Source organism: Macaca fascicularis, chromosome 12, assembly GCF_037993035.2.
Source record: "Macaca fascicularis isolate 582-1 chromosome 12, T2T-MFA8v1.1".
Lineage (NCBI taxonomy): Eukaryota > Metazoa > Chordata > Mammalia > Primates > Cercopithecidae > Macaca > Macaca fascicularis.
This window is the reverse complement of record NC_088386.1, coordinates 70900407-70914546: the sequence shown is the minus strand read 5'-3', so window position 1 is coordinate 70914546 and position 14140 is coordinate 70900407. Positions and strand designations below refer to the sequence as shown.

The window sequence follows — 14140 nt, the reverse complement described above, 5'->3', positions numbered from 1 at the left end:
ATGTGACAGCCATAAATGACTAGGAAGAAAGAAGAAGTCCCTGGAAAGAAAATAAAGAAGAAATGTGTCTACTGTCTACTGAGGTCACTTACATATAAGGGAACTGCAAAATACAAACATTACACTCAAAAGACAAATTGCAGCATTAACTACTCATTTAACAAAATGACTAACCACTTAATTTCCTTAAATAAAAAAGTCACCCAGGATATTTTTCAAATGTTAAGATTTGCCAAAGGCTATTTGCACACTACTTTTCAGAAGCACATCAACTTCCCAACGACCCTAGTGTAGACCATGTATGGTAAAAAATACAGGGCTGGAAATGCTGAGTATGTAGAAGTAAGGACTGCTTGACCTTAAGATATTACTTTTATTATTATTTCTAGAGCAACAAAGGACATGCCTTTTGAAAATAAAAAAGTCAGTTCATATCTTTTAAATCAGCACAAGAAGCAACTTTCAGATTTCAGTCTTTGCAAAGAGACTGCCATAGTTTAAAAATCAGCCTGAAAACATTAAGTCTAATGAAAGATCAAAGTTTCTGTGTTCCTTATGAGGATGTCTGTATATGTCCCTGCTTAGAGGTTGGGATATATTTGGTTCACTAGTAATTTTTGTTTTGTCAAATCTCTTTTTATTCTCTATTTCTTTCTCTTTTAATCCTTCAGGCACTACATTTCCTTCAATTAAAATTTTAATGACAAGGGCATCTGGTACTTGCCTCCTTCACAAAGAACAAAAATAGTGAGTAGATAATCACACTTCAAATAGATCATCTAAGAAAGAACACTGGAATTCAATGGAGAAGTGACAACAAACACCTAAATCAAGGAAGGAGAGAAAAACAGGACAGTCTGCTTGGCCAGGATCTACTGGGAGCCCAATGTGGGAAAAGGGTAAGTGAGCGACCTTCAGTGGTCCACATTCCTACCGCGGAATCCTGCAATCCTAGCTATGGGGGAGGCTTCAAATCACATAAACCCTGAGACTAACAGGGGGAGCTGCCTGGAGAACACAGGAAGGCATTGCTCCAGAGAGGGGACCCATGCTGGCTCCCACACACCCTGAGCCTTAAGTAGCTACAGCAAAGTGCCATATGGAGATCCAGCCCCCAAAAGACTGAATCCTGCCTGCAAGCCCAACAGCTCTGTATCTCCACCTCCCTAGATCCTCATTGACATTCCCCACCCGTTGCCACTACCTTGGCTGACTGCTGCTGCCAGGGTGGAATTGTGAGCCATTGGCAATGACCCTGCTGCCACCAGCAGAGAAACCACCATGCATGTTTACACACCTCAAGGACAAACTCCCCCACTGCAGCCACCATCACTGCAGGCTGCCATTGCCTATGGCCAAAGAGCAAGTGAAGCACTTGCTCCCCAGGCACCTACAGATAGCTGGGGCCACTGAGAAGAACCCTGCCCTCCCCAGTGGCAGAGTTACATACATAGCCAGCACCTATGCACATCACCAGGAGACCTGAGAACAGGCCTGCTAGGCCGGTTTCTGCCTCCCCAGTGCCTGAGCATGCCATCAGGGGCCTGGGGACTGCCCCGCCCAGTCTTCCATCATTGGCACTGAAGCACTCCTTCTGGGGACCTGAGGTCAGGCCTCTCCAACCTGCCACTACCACCATAGTTGACATTGCCTGCACATATCTCCTGCAGGCCTGAGGACTGGCCTGCCCATCCTTTCGCAGCAACTGCTAACACCAGTGTGGACCAATTAGGAGCCATATAATTGTCCTGCCACTTCTACTGCTAATACATGCACTATGCCTGTTGCCCATAGGCTTGAGAATCTGTGTACCCACCTGGCCCTCCACTGCTACTCATGGCACCCAAGCAAGCTGCCTGAAAGCTCAAGAATTGGCAACCTGGACCCACTAACACCTGCACCAGCATATGCCACCCTGGAGCCCAAGGACAGGCATGCTCAGCCAACAACTGCCACCACTGGAACCTGAGGACAAATTCACCTGGCATCCCTGTCCCCAGCAAACCTTCATCAGAGCCTCCACTAACCATTGCACCCTGAGGCACTGAGGAACTCACATATACTATTGACAGTGGTTATAGCCAACAAACTCATACAAAGACTACACTACTGCATGCATCAAAACCAAAGTGCTGTACCAAACCCGTGTCATAGATACATATTCAGGAAAAAGTTCTACCCTACCAAAGCAAATACAAAAAAAATTTTGAAGACATGATTGTCACATCAGATGTGCAGATAGCAAGGTAAAAATACAGGAACTATGAAAAAGCAAAGAAATAAGACACCTCCAAAGAAACAGTAATTCTCCAGCAACAGATTATAATCAAAAAGAAATTTATGAAATTCTGGAAAAATCATTCAAAATAATAACATTGAGCCAAGTGCGGTGGCTCATACCTATAATCCCAGCACATTGAGAGGCCTAGGCAAGAGAACCATTTGAGCCCAGGAATTTGAGACCAGCCTAGGCAACACAGGGAGATCCTGTCTCTACAAAAAAATCAGCCAGGCATGGTGGTGCATGCCTGTGGTCCCAGCTACTTGATAGGCTGAAGTGGAAGGATTGCTTGAGCTTGGGAGGTTGAGGTTAATGTGAGCCATGACTGCCACTGCACCCAGCCTGGGCAACAGAGATCCTGACTCAAAAAAAAATCCAAGTAATAATATTAAAGAAACTCAATACAAGAGAATACAGAAAAATAATACAAAGAAATAAGAAAAATAATTCATAATGAGAAATTTACCAAAGAGATAGATATCATAAAAAGGAACCAAACAGAAAATCTGGAAATGAAGAATTTATTAAATGAAATTAAAAATACATTTGAAACCTTCAACAATAGACTAGATCAAGCAGAAGGAATAACTTGACCTAAAGACAGGTCTTTCTGAAATAACCAAGTCAGACAAAAATAAAGAAAAAAGGATTTAAAAATGTACAAAGTCTAAATGACATATGAGAGACCATAAAGCTACCAAATATTCAAATGTTCAGTGTCCCAAAAGGTGAAAAGAAAACAAAAGAGTTAGATAACCTGTGGAACTAAATAATAAAAATTCCCAAGTCTACTAACAAATTTAGACATCCAGATACAGGATGCTAAGAGATCCCCAAACAGACACAATTCAAAAAGATCTTCTGCAAGACACATTATGGTCAAACTGTCAAAAGTCAAAGACAAAGAAAGAATTCTAAGAAGAGCAAAAGAAAAGCATGTAGCCACCTATAAGGGAACCCCCACCTGACCAACAGCAGATTTCTCCACAGAAACCTTACAGGTCAGAAGAAAATGGGATTATGTATTAAAGTGTTGAAAGAAAAAACTTTCAGCCAAGGATACTACACTCAGCAAGGTTAGCCCTTATAACTAAAAGAAAAATTAAGTCTTTTCCGACAAATAAGAACAGATAATTCACCACCACTAGACTGGGTCTACAAGAAATGCTAAGGGAGTCCTACATCTGGAAGCGAAAAGACGATATATAACATCATGAAAACACACAAAAGTACAAAATTCACTGGTAGAGCAAACACACAAATAGGGAAAAGAAGGGACTCAAATGTTACCACTACAGAAAACCAGTAAACTGCAATGATAAACAAAAGAGAAAGAAGCAAAGAATATACAAAGCAACCAGGAAGCCATTAATAAAATGACCGGAAATAGCCCTCACATGCCAATAATATCTTTGAATGTAAATGGATTGAACTTTCACTTAAATAATACAGACTATCTAAATGGATTTCTTTCAGTGACCCAACTACACGCTGCCTACAAGAAACCACCTCACCTGGGGGGAAGAAAAAACAAACAACAACAAAAAAACATAGACTGAAAGAAAGGGGGTGGAAAAAAAATTCCATATAAATGGAAACCAAAAGAGAATGGGAGTAATTATACTTGCATCAGATAAAACAGGCTTCACATCAAAAAAAAAAAAAAAAGTAGGAAGAAGATGCACTTAACACCAGAATACCCAGATACGTAAAGCAAATATTAGTAGATCTAAAAAGAGACACAGACTTTAATACAATAATAGTTGGGGGCTTTAACACCCCACTTTTAGCATGAGACAGATCATCTAGACAGAAATTCAAAAGAAACATTGGATTTAAACAGCACATTAGACCAAATGGACCTAATAGACATTTACAGAACATTTTATCCAACAGCTACAGAATATATAATTTTTCTCATCAGTATGTGAAACATTCTCCAGGACAGACCATATGTTAGGACACAGAACAAGTCTTCACAAATTTTTAAAACTTAAAGAAAATACTTGAAATCAGGCCCGGCACAGTGGCTTAAGCCTGTAATCCCAGCACTTTGGGAGGCTGAGGTGGGCAGATCACAAGGTTAGGAGATCGAGACCATCCTGGCTAACATGGTGAAATCTCGTCTCTACTAAAAATGCCAAAAAATTAGCTGAGTGTGGTAGTGGGCACCTGTAGTCCCAGCTACTCGTCTCTACTAAAAATACCAAAAAATTAGCTGGGTGTGGTAGTGGGTGCCTGTAGTCCCAGCTACTCAGGACGCTGAGGCAGGAGAATGGTGTGAACCCAGGAGGCGCAGCTTGCAGTGAACCGAGATGGTGCCACTGCACTCCAGCCTGGGTGACAGAGTACTCAAAAAAAAAAAAGAAAGAAAGAAAGAAAATAATATCAAGTATTTTCTCAGACCACAATGGGATAAACCCAGAAATCAACAAAAAGAGGAACTCTGGAAACTGTAAAAATATATAGAAATTAAACATGCTCCTTAATGACCATTAGGTCAAGGAAGAAATTAAGGAGGAAGTAAAAAACATTTACTGAAACACAAAATACCAAAACCTATGGAATACAGCAAAAGCAGTGCTAAGAAGAAAGTTTATAGCAATAAATGCCTATATTTAAAAAGCAGAAAAATAATAAATAATCTAATGATGCACCATAAGAAGCTAGAAAAACAACAAATCAAGCAAAAAATAAGTAGAATGAGAGAAATAATAAAAATGACAGCTGGGGAATGGGGACAAGATGGCCAACTAGAAGCAGCCACTACAGGAAGCTTCCATCAAAATGAACTATAGCATGTAAATCCTGCCCAGCAACTGACATATCCAGATTCTGTCATTAGAACTGACTAGGTAGTTGGTGTGACCCACAGAGAGGAAAGAAGAGCAATGTGATGTGGCAGCCCACTTGAGGGCCACGTGGGGCCGGGTAGCCCCCATCCGCTAGCCAAGGGAGGCAGTGAGTGAGCATACTGCCCAGCCTGGGAAACTGTGCTTTTTCCATGGAACTGTGCAACCCATGGATTGGAAGATCCCACTTGTGAACCCATGCCACTGGGCCTAGGGTCCCACCCCTGGAGCTGCACAGATTCTCAACAGCCTCTCAGCTAGAATCAGCTTAAGCCTGCTGAGCTCCCAGTGGGGAGGGGTGACCAGCAACACAGCTGCATCTGCCTGCTGTCTAAGCCATTTGAGCTCCTTGGGGAAGAGGCAGCAGCCAGCACTGGGACAGATAGTTGCCTAAGACACTATGCTCCCTGGGAAGGGGAAGGGCGGCAGCCTTTTCTAAGCTTCAGGCTGTATTTTTCCCCTGCTGGAGCCAGGGAGGCTGGACAACTTGTTCCCAAGAGGTGTCCCCCACAGCCCAACACACCAGCTGTGGCAAACTGCAACCAGAGTGCCTCTACAGGCCTGCCCTGACCCATTCCTCCTCACTAGGCAGGGCCTCCCCTCACAAACTCCAACAACTTCAGCCAGGGGCTCAGAGACGGAACCCTGATCTTTCTGGGCCTGAGCCCCTAGGGGGAGGGGTGTCCACAGTCTCTGGACCAGCAGACTTAGCCTTTCCTCCTGGTAGTTCTAAGGAATCCAGGCAGCCCAGATGAGTGGGTTTTTCCCCCAACAAAGCACAAATTGGATAAAGAGTCAAGACCCATCAGTATGCTGTATTTAGGAGACCCATCTCATGTGCAAAGACACACATAGGCTCAAAATAAAGGGATGAAGGAAAATTTACCAAGCAAATGGAAAGCAAGAAAAAGCAGGGGTTGCAATCCTAGTCTCGGACAAAACAGATTTTAAACCAACAAAGACCAAAAAAGACAAGAATGGCATTACCTAACGATAAAGGGATGAATTCAACAAGAAGAGCTAACTATCCTAAATATATATGCACCCAATACAGGAGCACTCAGATTCATAAAACAAGTTCTTAGAGACCTACAAAGAGATTTAGACTCCCACACAATAATAGTGAGAGGCTTTAACATGCCCCTGTCAATATCAGACAAATCAATGAGACAGAAGATTAGCAAGGATATTCACGACTTGAACTCAGCTCTGCATCAAGTGGACCTAATAGACATCTGCAGAACTCTCCACCCCAAATCCACAGAATATACATTCTTCTCAGTGCCATATGGCACTTATTATAAAATGGACCACATAATTGGCAATAAAATACTCCTCAGCAAATGCAAAAGAATGGAAATCATAACAAACAGTCTCTCAGACCACAGTGCAATCAAATTAGAACTCAAGATTAAGAAACTTACTCAAAACCACATAATTACATGGAAACTGAGCAACTTACTCCTAAATGACTCTTGGCTAAATAATGAAATTAAGGCAGAAACCAAGAAGTTCTTTGAAACCAATGAGAACAAAGAGACAATGTACCAGAGTCTCTCAGATACAGCTAAAGCAGTGTAAAGAGGGAAATTTATGACACTAAATGCCCACATCAGAAAGCTAGAAAGATCTCAAATCAACACCTTAACATCACAATTAAAAGAGCTAGAGAAGCAAGAGCAAACTAATCCAAAAGCTAGCAGAAGACAAGAAATAACTAAGAGTAGAGCAGAGTTGAAGGAGATAGACATAAAAAACCCTCCAAAAAATCAATGAATCCAGGAGCTGTTTCTTTGAAAAAATTAACAAAATAGATGGACAACTAGCTAGATTAATAAAGAAGAAAAGAAAGAAGAATCAAATAGACACAATAAAAAATGATAAAGGGGAGGCCGGGTGCTGTGGCTCATGCCTGTAATCCCAGCACTTTGGGAGGCCAAGGCGGGCAGATCACGAGGTCAGGAGATCGAGACCACAGTGAAACCCCATCTCTACTAAAAATACAAAAAAATTAGCCCAGCGTGGTGGCAGGCGCCTGTAGTCCCAGCTACTCAGGAGGCTGAGGCAGGAGAATGGTGTGAACCCGGGAGGTAGAGCTTTCCGTGAGCCGAGATGGTGCCACTGCACTCCAGCCTGGGCGACAGAGAAAGACTCCATCTAAAAAAAAAAAGAAGATAAAGGGGTTCCACAATAGGCGACTTAGAAGCAGAGGCTCTTTTGCCTATACCTACTGTAACTTCTCCACCTATGGACCCTAAAGGCTACTGCTGCTACTATGGGGCCAGACAGTTACTGTCTCAGCTCTGGGATGCAATTAAAAAACAGTCAAATGGAAAAACAGTGCTGTAGTCATCTTATAATATACCCCTTGTCAACAATGTATACATTCCTGCTAGGTGCATATTCATTGCTTTAAGCTCAAGTCACATATTACTGGTGAAGTATGCTGCCAATGAAGAAAACAAGTATGATTATCTTCCAACTACTGTGAATGTGTGCTCAGAACTGGTGAAGCTAGTTTTCTGTGTGCTTGTGCCATTCTGTGTCATAAAGAAAGGCCATGGCTGTTGTCTTCTCAAATTTTAGAATTATAACAACAGCTCTTCTATTCAGGACAGTGCTGAAGAGGCATCTAAACTGGATCCAGTGGGCTTCCTTCCTGATTTTATTTTTGTCTATTTTGGCCTTGACTGCTGGGACTAAAACTTTACAGCACAACTTGGCAGGACATGGATTTCATCATGATGCCTTCTTCAGCCCATCCAATTCCTGCCTTCTTTTCAGAATTGAGTGTCCCAGAAAAGACAATTGTACAACAAAGGAATGGACTTTTCCTGAAGCTAAATGGAACACCACAGTCAAGGTTTTCAGTCACGTCCATCTTGGCATGGGCCATGTTCTTATTATAGTCCAGTGTTTTATTTCTTCAATGGCTAATATCTATAATGAAAATATATTGAAGGAAGGGAACCAGCTCACTGAAACCATCTTCATACAGAACAGCAAACTCTGTTTCTTTGGCATTCTGTTTAATGGGCTGACTCTGGGCCTTCAGAGGAGTAACTGTGATCAGATTAAGAACTGTGGAATTTTTTATGGCCACAATGCATTTTCAGTAGCCCTTATTTTTGTAACTGCATTCCAGGGCCTTTCAGTGGTTTTCACTCTGAAGTTCCTGGACAACATGTTCCATGTCTTAAGGGCCCAGGTTACCACTGTCATTATCACAACAGTGTCTGTCCTGGTCTTTGACTTCAGGCCCTCCCTGGAATTTTTCTTGGAAGCCCCATCAGTCCTTGTCTCTATATTTATTTATATTGCCAGCAAGCCTCAAGGTCCAGAATACACACCTAGGCAAGAAAGGATCCGAGATCTAAGTGGCAATCTTTGGGAGAGTTCCAGTGGGGATGGAGAAGAACTAGAAAGACTTGCCAAACCCAAGAGTGATGAATCAGATGAAGATACTTTCTAACTGGTACCCAAATAGTTGGCAGCTCTCTCGAACCTTATTTTCACATTTTCAGTGTTTGCAATATTTATCTTTTCACTTTGATAAAGCAGAAATGTTTCTAAATCATATTATTATTTGCATATATCTAGCTACTCCCTAAATGGTTACATCCAAGGCTTAGAGTACTTAAAGGCTAAGAAATTCTAAAGAACTGATATATGAGTAACAATATGAAGAATTCATTAACATCTCAGTACTTGATAAATCAGCAAGATATATTTGCAGATTATTTTCCTTGGCCTTCAAGCTTCCAAAAAACTTGTAATAATCATGTCAGCTATACCTTATATATACACATAGAGATCAATTTGCCAGATATTCACAATTACGTAGTTCTGGTTCACATGCCAAAGTCTTCCCTTTTTTAACATTATAAATATATAGGTTGTCTCTTGAATTTTGAGGCCCTAGAGATAGTCATTTTGAAAGTAAAGAGCAATGGGACCCTTTCTAAAAATGTTGCTTGAAGGACCTAAATACCTGGCCATGCCATAGATTTGGGATGATGCAGTCAGTGCTAAATATTTTGCTGAAGAAGCAGTTTCTCAGACACAAAAATCTCAGAATTTTAATTTTTAGAAATTCATGGGAAATTTGATTTTTGCAATAATATTTTGATGTTTTAAATGTTGATTCCCTAGTCACCATAGTTACCACTTGTACTTTAAGTCATTTAAACGAGCCATGATGGGACATTTTTAGTTTGAGTATTACAAAATCTTGATGTCATTACTCCTGAATTATTACATTTTGGAGAATAAGAGGGCATTTTATTTTATTAGTTGCTAATTCAAGTTGTGACTATTGTATATCATTCCAAGAGTTGAGATGCTGGCTTCAGAATCATACCAGATTGTCACTAAAGCTGATACCTAGGAGCTTTTAAAGGGATCCTTTCAAAAGGATCACTTAGCAAACACATGTTGGCTTTTACTGATATATGAATATTATTACTCTAAAAATAGAAAGACCAGTAATATATAAGTCACTTTACAGTGCTACTTCACACTTATAAGTGCATGGTATTTTTCATGGTATTTGCATGCAGCCAGTTAACTCTCATAGATAGAGAAGTCAGGTGATAGATGATTTTTAAAATGAGCAGACAAAAGTGACTTGCTCAGGGTCGTGCAGCTGGGTGATGATAGAAGAGTGGGCTTGAACTGGCAGGCCTGTATGTTTACAGACTACCATACTGTAAATATGAGCTTTATGGTGTCATTCTCAGAAACGTATACATTTCTTCTCTCCTTTCTCTTAAGTTTCATGCAGATGAATATAAGGTAATACTGTTAAATAATTCATTTGTGATATCCACAATAATATGATTGGCAAGAATTGGTGGAAATTTGTAATTAAAATAATTATTTTTTTTAAATGATAAAGGGGATATCATAGCTGACCCCACAGAAATACAAACTACCACCAGAGAACACTACAAACACCTTTATGCAAATAAACTAGAAAATCTAGAAGAAATTGATATATTCCTGAACACATACACCCTCCCAAGACTAAACCAGGAAGAATTCCAACCCCGGAATAGACCAATAAAAGTTCTGAAATTGAGGCAGTAATTAATACCTAACAACCAAAAAAAACCCAGGATCAGACAGGTTCACAGCTGAAAAAACATCAATATGTCAAACGAGTACATACATCCCATGTTTATGGCAGCAGTATTCACAATAGCAAAGATATAGAATCAACGGATAGGAGTTCATCAATGGATAAATGGGTAAAGAAAATGTAGTACATATACACACAATGGAATGCTATTTGACCATAAAAACTGAAATCATGTCATTTGCAGCAACATGGATGGAACCAGAGATCATTATGTTAAGGAAAATAATGCAGGTACAGAAAGACAAATATTGTATGTTCTCACTCATATGTGGGAGCGAAAAATGTTGATCTCATGGAGGTAGAGAATAGAACGATAGTATCCAGAGGCTGGGAAGTGTGTATGGGTGGGGGGGGAGGCGGGGTAAAGAGAGATTGATTAATGGCTACAAACATAAAGTTAGATAGAAGGAATAAGTTCTAACGTTTAGTAGCAAAGTTGGGTGTCTGTAGTTTATACCAATATGTTGTATATTTTTAAATAGCTAGAAGAAAAGACTTGAAATGTTTCCAATACATAGAAATGATAACTACTCAAGATGATAAATAGCTCCAATACCCTGGCTTGATTATGACACAATCTATGCATGTGACAGAATATCACATGTGCCCTATAAATATATAAAATGTTATGTATCAATAGAAAATTCATGATAAAAATAAAAGAAACATGTTGTAATAGCATGTTCTCAGCAACAACAAAAAAGAACAGGGAAAGAACTCTGCAATTGCCTTTTATACTATCCTCTGATAATCCTGCTAATTTTATTTATCTAGTTATTTTGATGTTAATTCTTAACGAGCATTAAAATTGTGTCTACTTTAATGTGGAATTTCATGTTTGTCAGAATATGTTTTGCCTAATGGTTTGAAAGAGAGAGAAAGTCTGAAAACCAAAGGACAGAAAAGGAAGAATAAAGTGATTTTAAAACAATTTTGAATTGGTGTTAAGAAGTAGTAAAGGCAAAAGAAAAGCCATTCATAAAAGCTTGGATAAATTAAAAAGTCATCAAAACAGCCTACTTTGCCTGGGATGGAGAGGGCTCCTAGGATGAGGGACATACAGTGCTGAAGCCAGGATAGTCTGGGGCAAGCAGGGATGACTGGGCATCCTGGAGAGAGCCTGAGGTGTTATGGAATACATGCTATGTGCACCTTATTACTGCCTAAACCCGGAGTGTTCTGAATTCTGAAACCCATGTGTCCATAAGAGGTCTGAATACACACATACTGTCTCTGGAAGGGACAAAAGCACTGGCCACAGCATCTGGGAAAGAAATGGGTGGCTAGAAAACAGGGACAGGAGAGAGAGTTTTTCACTGCAAATTATTTGCATCTTTATAAATACTGAAATTACTGGGGGGAAATGTGGTCAGCATTAATTTGGGGTCTCTATGCATCTGAAACAATTAAGTTTCCTGGTTGTTTATAAAATCAGTGATTTCCAGTACCACTTCAAATTACTCCCTTACTCTTTTTTGGCCATGTGTGCTATTACTATGGACTGAATTCTTCCCCCAACAAATTTATATACTGAAATCCTGAGCTCCAATTTGATGGTATTTAGAGGTAAAGCCTTTGGGAGATAATTAGGTTATATGAGGTAATGAGGGTGGGTCCCTTATGATGGGATTAATGTCCCTATAAGAAGAGACACTAGAGATCTTACTGTCTTCTTCTCTGCCCTCTCTTCTCCTCTCTACTCCTCTCTTCTCTTCTCCTCTTCTCTCTCTCTGTCATTCTGCCGTATGTGGACGTATCAAGAAGGCAGCCATCTGCAGGCCAGAAAGAGAGAGCCTTCACCAGAAACTGCATCACCCAGCACATCGATCTTGAACTTCCCTGTCTCCAGAACTGTGAGAAAATAAACTGTCATTGAAACCAAAAGAATTATATTTTCACTAATTGACTTTTAACTTTGCTTAATGATATTTGACACATGACATATTGATCAGGATATTTCATTTTGTGTATAGGACACCATATGTGTAGGATACCAAGTAAGACTAAGGCCTTACTTTGGTCCCTGGCCTCAAGAAGCTCACACCAATGATGAAGAAAGTGAATGTATGGAGGGTGGGGTGGAGAATAAAAGATATCAAAGGAAAAACTTTCATTATAGCATCACTTTTAATAGTCAAGTTTGAAAACAACCTCAATTTGGAAAATAATTATGTAATAAATAATTATGTAATAAATACAAATATAATTACTAATAAGTCATAGCATTACACATGGTAAATCATTGTGTAGCCATTTATATTTGGTTTATGAGGAATTTTATATGCTATAGAAATTTTTACGTTGTAATATTAAGTAAAAAACTGGAACACGAAATTATATGTGCAGTATAGTAACAGCTATCTTTAAAAAATAGGAAAAACAGTGTAGTTGTCTTTGGGTGGCAGAGTTATGGATGACTTCTTTCTACTTTTCTATATTTTTTGATGACCACCATTTTTACTATAGCAACACCTAATGAGACACTATTTTAAGCATTGTATACATTTAACTTACTTAATTTCTCAAAACCCCTTTGAGTTAGGTACGTTGTTATCTCTGCTTTGTAGAAAAGTGAAGAGCAGACTTAGAGTAAATTTCCCATCACACAGCTATTAGGTTGTGTAGCCAGGATTTGAATTCAATCTGGCTGCAAGGCTATATGTGTCCTATAATAAACATGTATTAGTTCTTATTACTGGAAGCCTTCTAATACTTTTTAAAAGGAAGTACACACAATTTGCCACAGGAATTCAAAGGAAGAAGATAAGCCCTGCATCCTGGGAATTAGGGAAATCTTAGGAGAAAGGTTGGGTGAGATTTAAACGTGCATTAATTGAAGGAAGGGCATGTCAGATAATGGAACGGCAGGAGCTAAAACAGTCAAATTTAACATTGATGGCCTGCAAACGATGAAGATACATTGTTTTTGTGCCTGTCGTTTACGTTATTTGGTGTCTTTAATCATTCTGTGTCTCCTGGGAGTGCCTATTTTGCTCCTGCACAGAGCTTGCTTTTCCCCCAAAATCCAATACCGCTTCAGAAAATGTCAGAAGCAAAAGGTGTAATCTTGGACAACCTCCCATTCAGAGCAAGGACCCCTTTATACAATCTTAACAAAAAGCTCCTCTATGTCACTAAAGAGCCCATTTCATTTTTAGAAAACTGTAAATCGTTAGAAAATTCTTCTTTATATACGGGCTTAAATCTAATGCTCCAAAACTTTTAACATTGGTCTGGTTTGTCCCCAGAGGTATTCAAAGTAACACTAAGCACTCCTTAGTTCCTGGGCCCTCAGTTATCAGACTCATCTTGATCTTTTCTTCCCCATGATACAAATCGTAGTTTCTGTCTGCAATTTTCCATGGGACTTGATGCTCAGATCCTTCCCATCATCACTCATTCTTTTCAGGAAACACTGCAGTTTTAGAATGATCCATTTAACATGTTGACTCAAAATTGAACAAGGACCCTCATATGCAGAGAATCGTGAAATAACTACCTATCATGATCTGGGCCCCATCTATTAATGCAGCTTGACTTAGAAGCCTCTTTATATTATTGCCTCTTGTAAGATGTCATCAACCGAAACTACTGTATTTGTTTTTCTTTTTTTTTTTTGAGACGGAGTCTCACACTGTCACCGGGGCTGGAGTGCAATGGTGCGATCTCAGCTCACTGCAACCTCTGCCTCCTGGGTTCCAGCGATTCTCCTGCCTCAGCCTTCTGAGTAGTTGGGATTACAGGTGCACACCACCATGCCCAGATAATTTGTGTGTGTGTGTGTGTGTGTGTGTGTGTGTTTTTAGTAGAGACAGGGTTTCACTAAGTTGGCCAGGCTAGTCTCGAACTCCCGACCCCATGATCCAC

The 14140-nt window shown here is 39.9% G+C and overlaps 1 pseudogene; it reads left to right on the top strand.

The window, feature by feature from the left end:
• Positions 1-7462: 7462 nt before the first annotated feature.
• LOC102124450 (UDP-sugar transporter protein SLC35A5 pseudogene) lies at positions 7463-8644 on the top strand (annotated as a pseudogene).
• The last annotated feature ends 5496 nt before the right edge of the window (positions 8645-14140 follow it).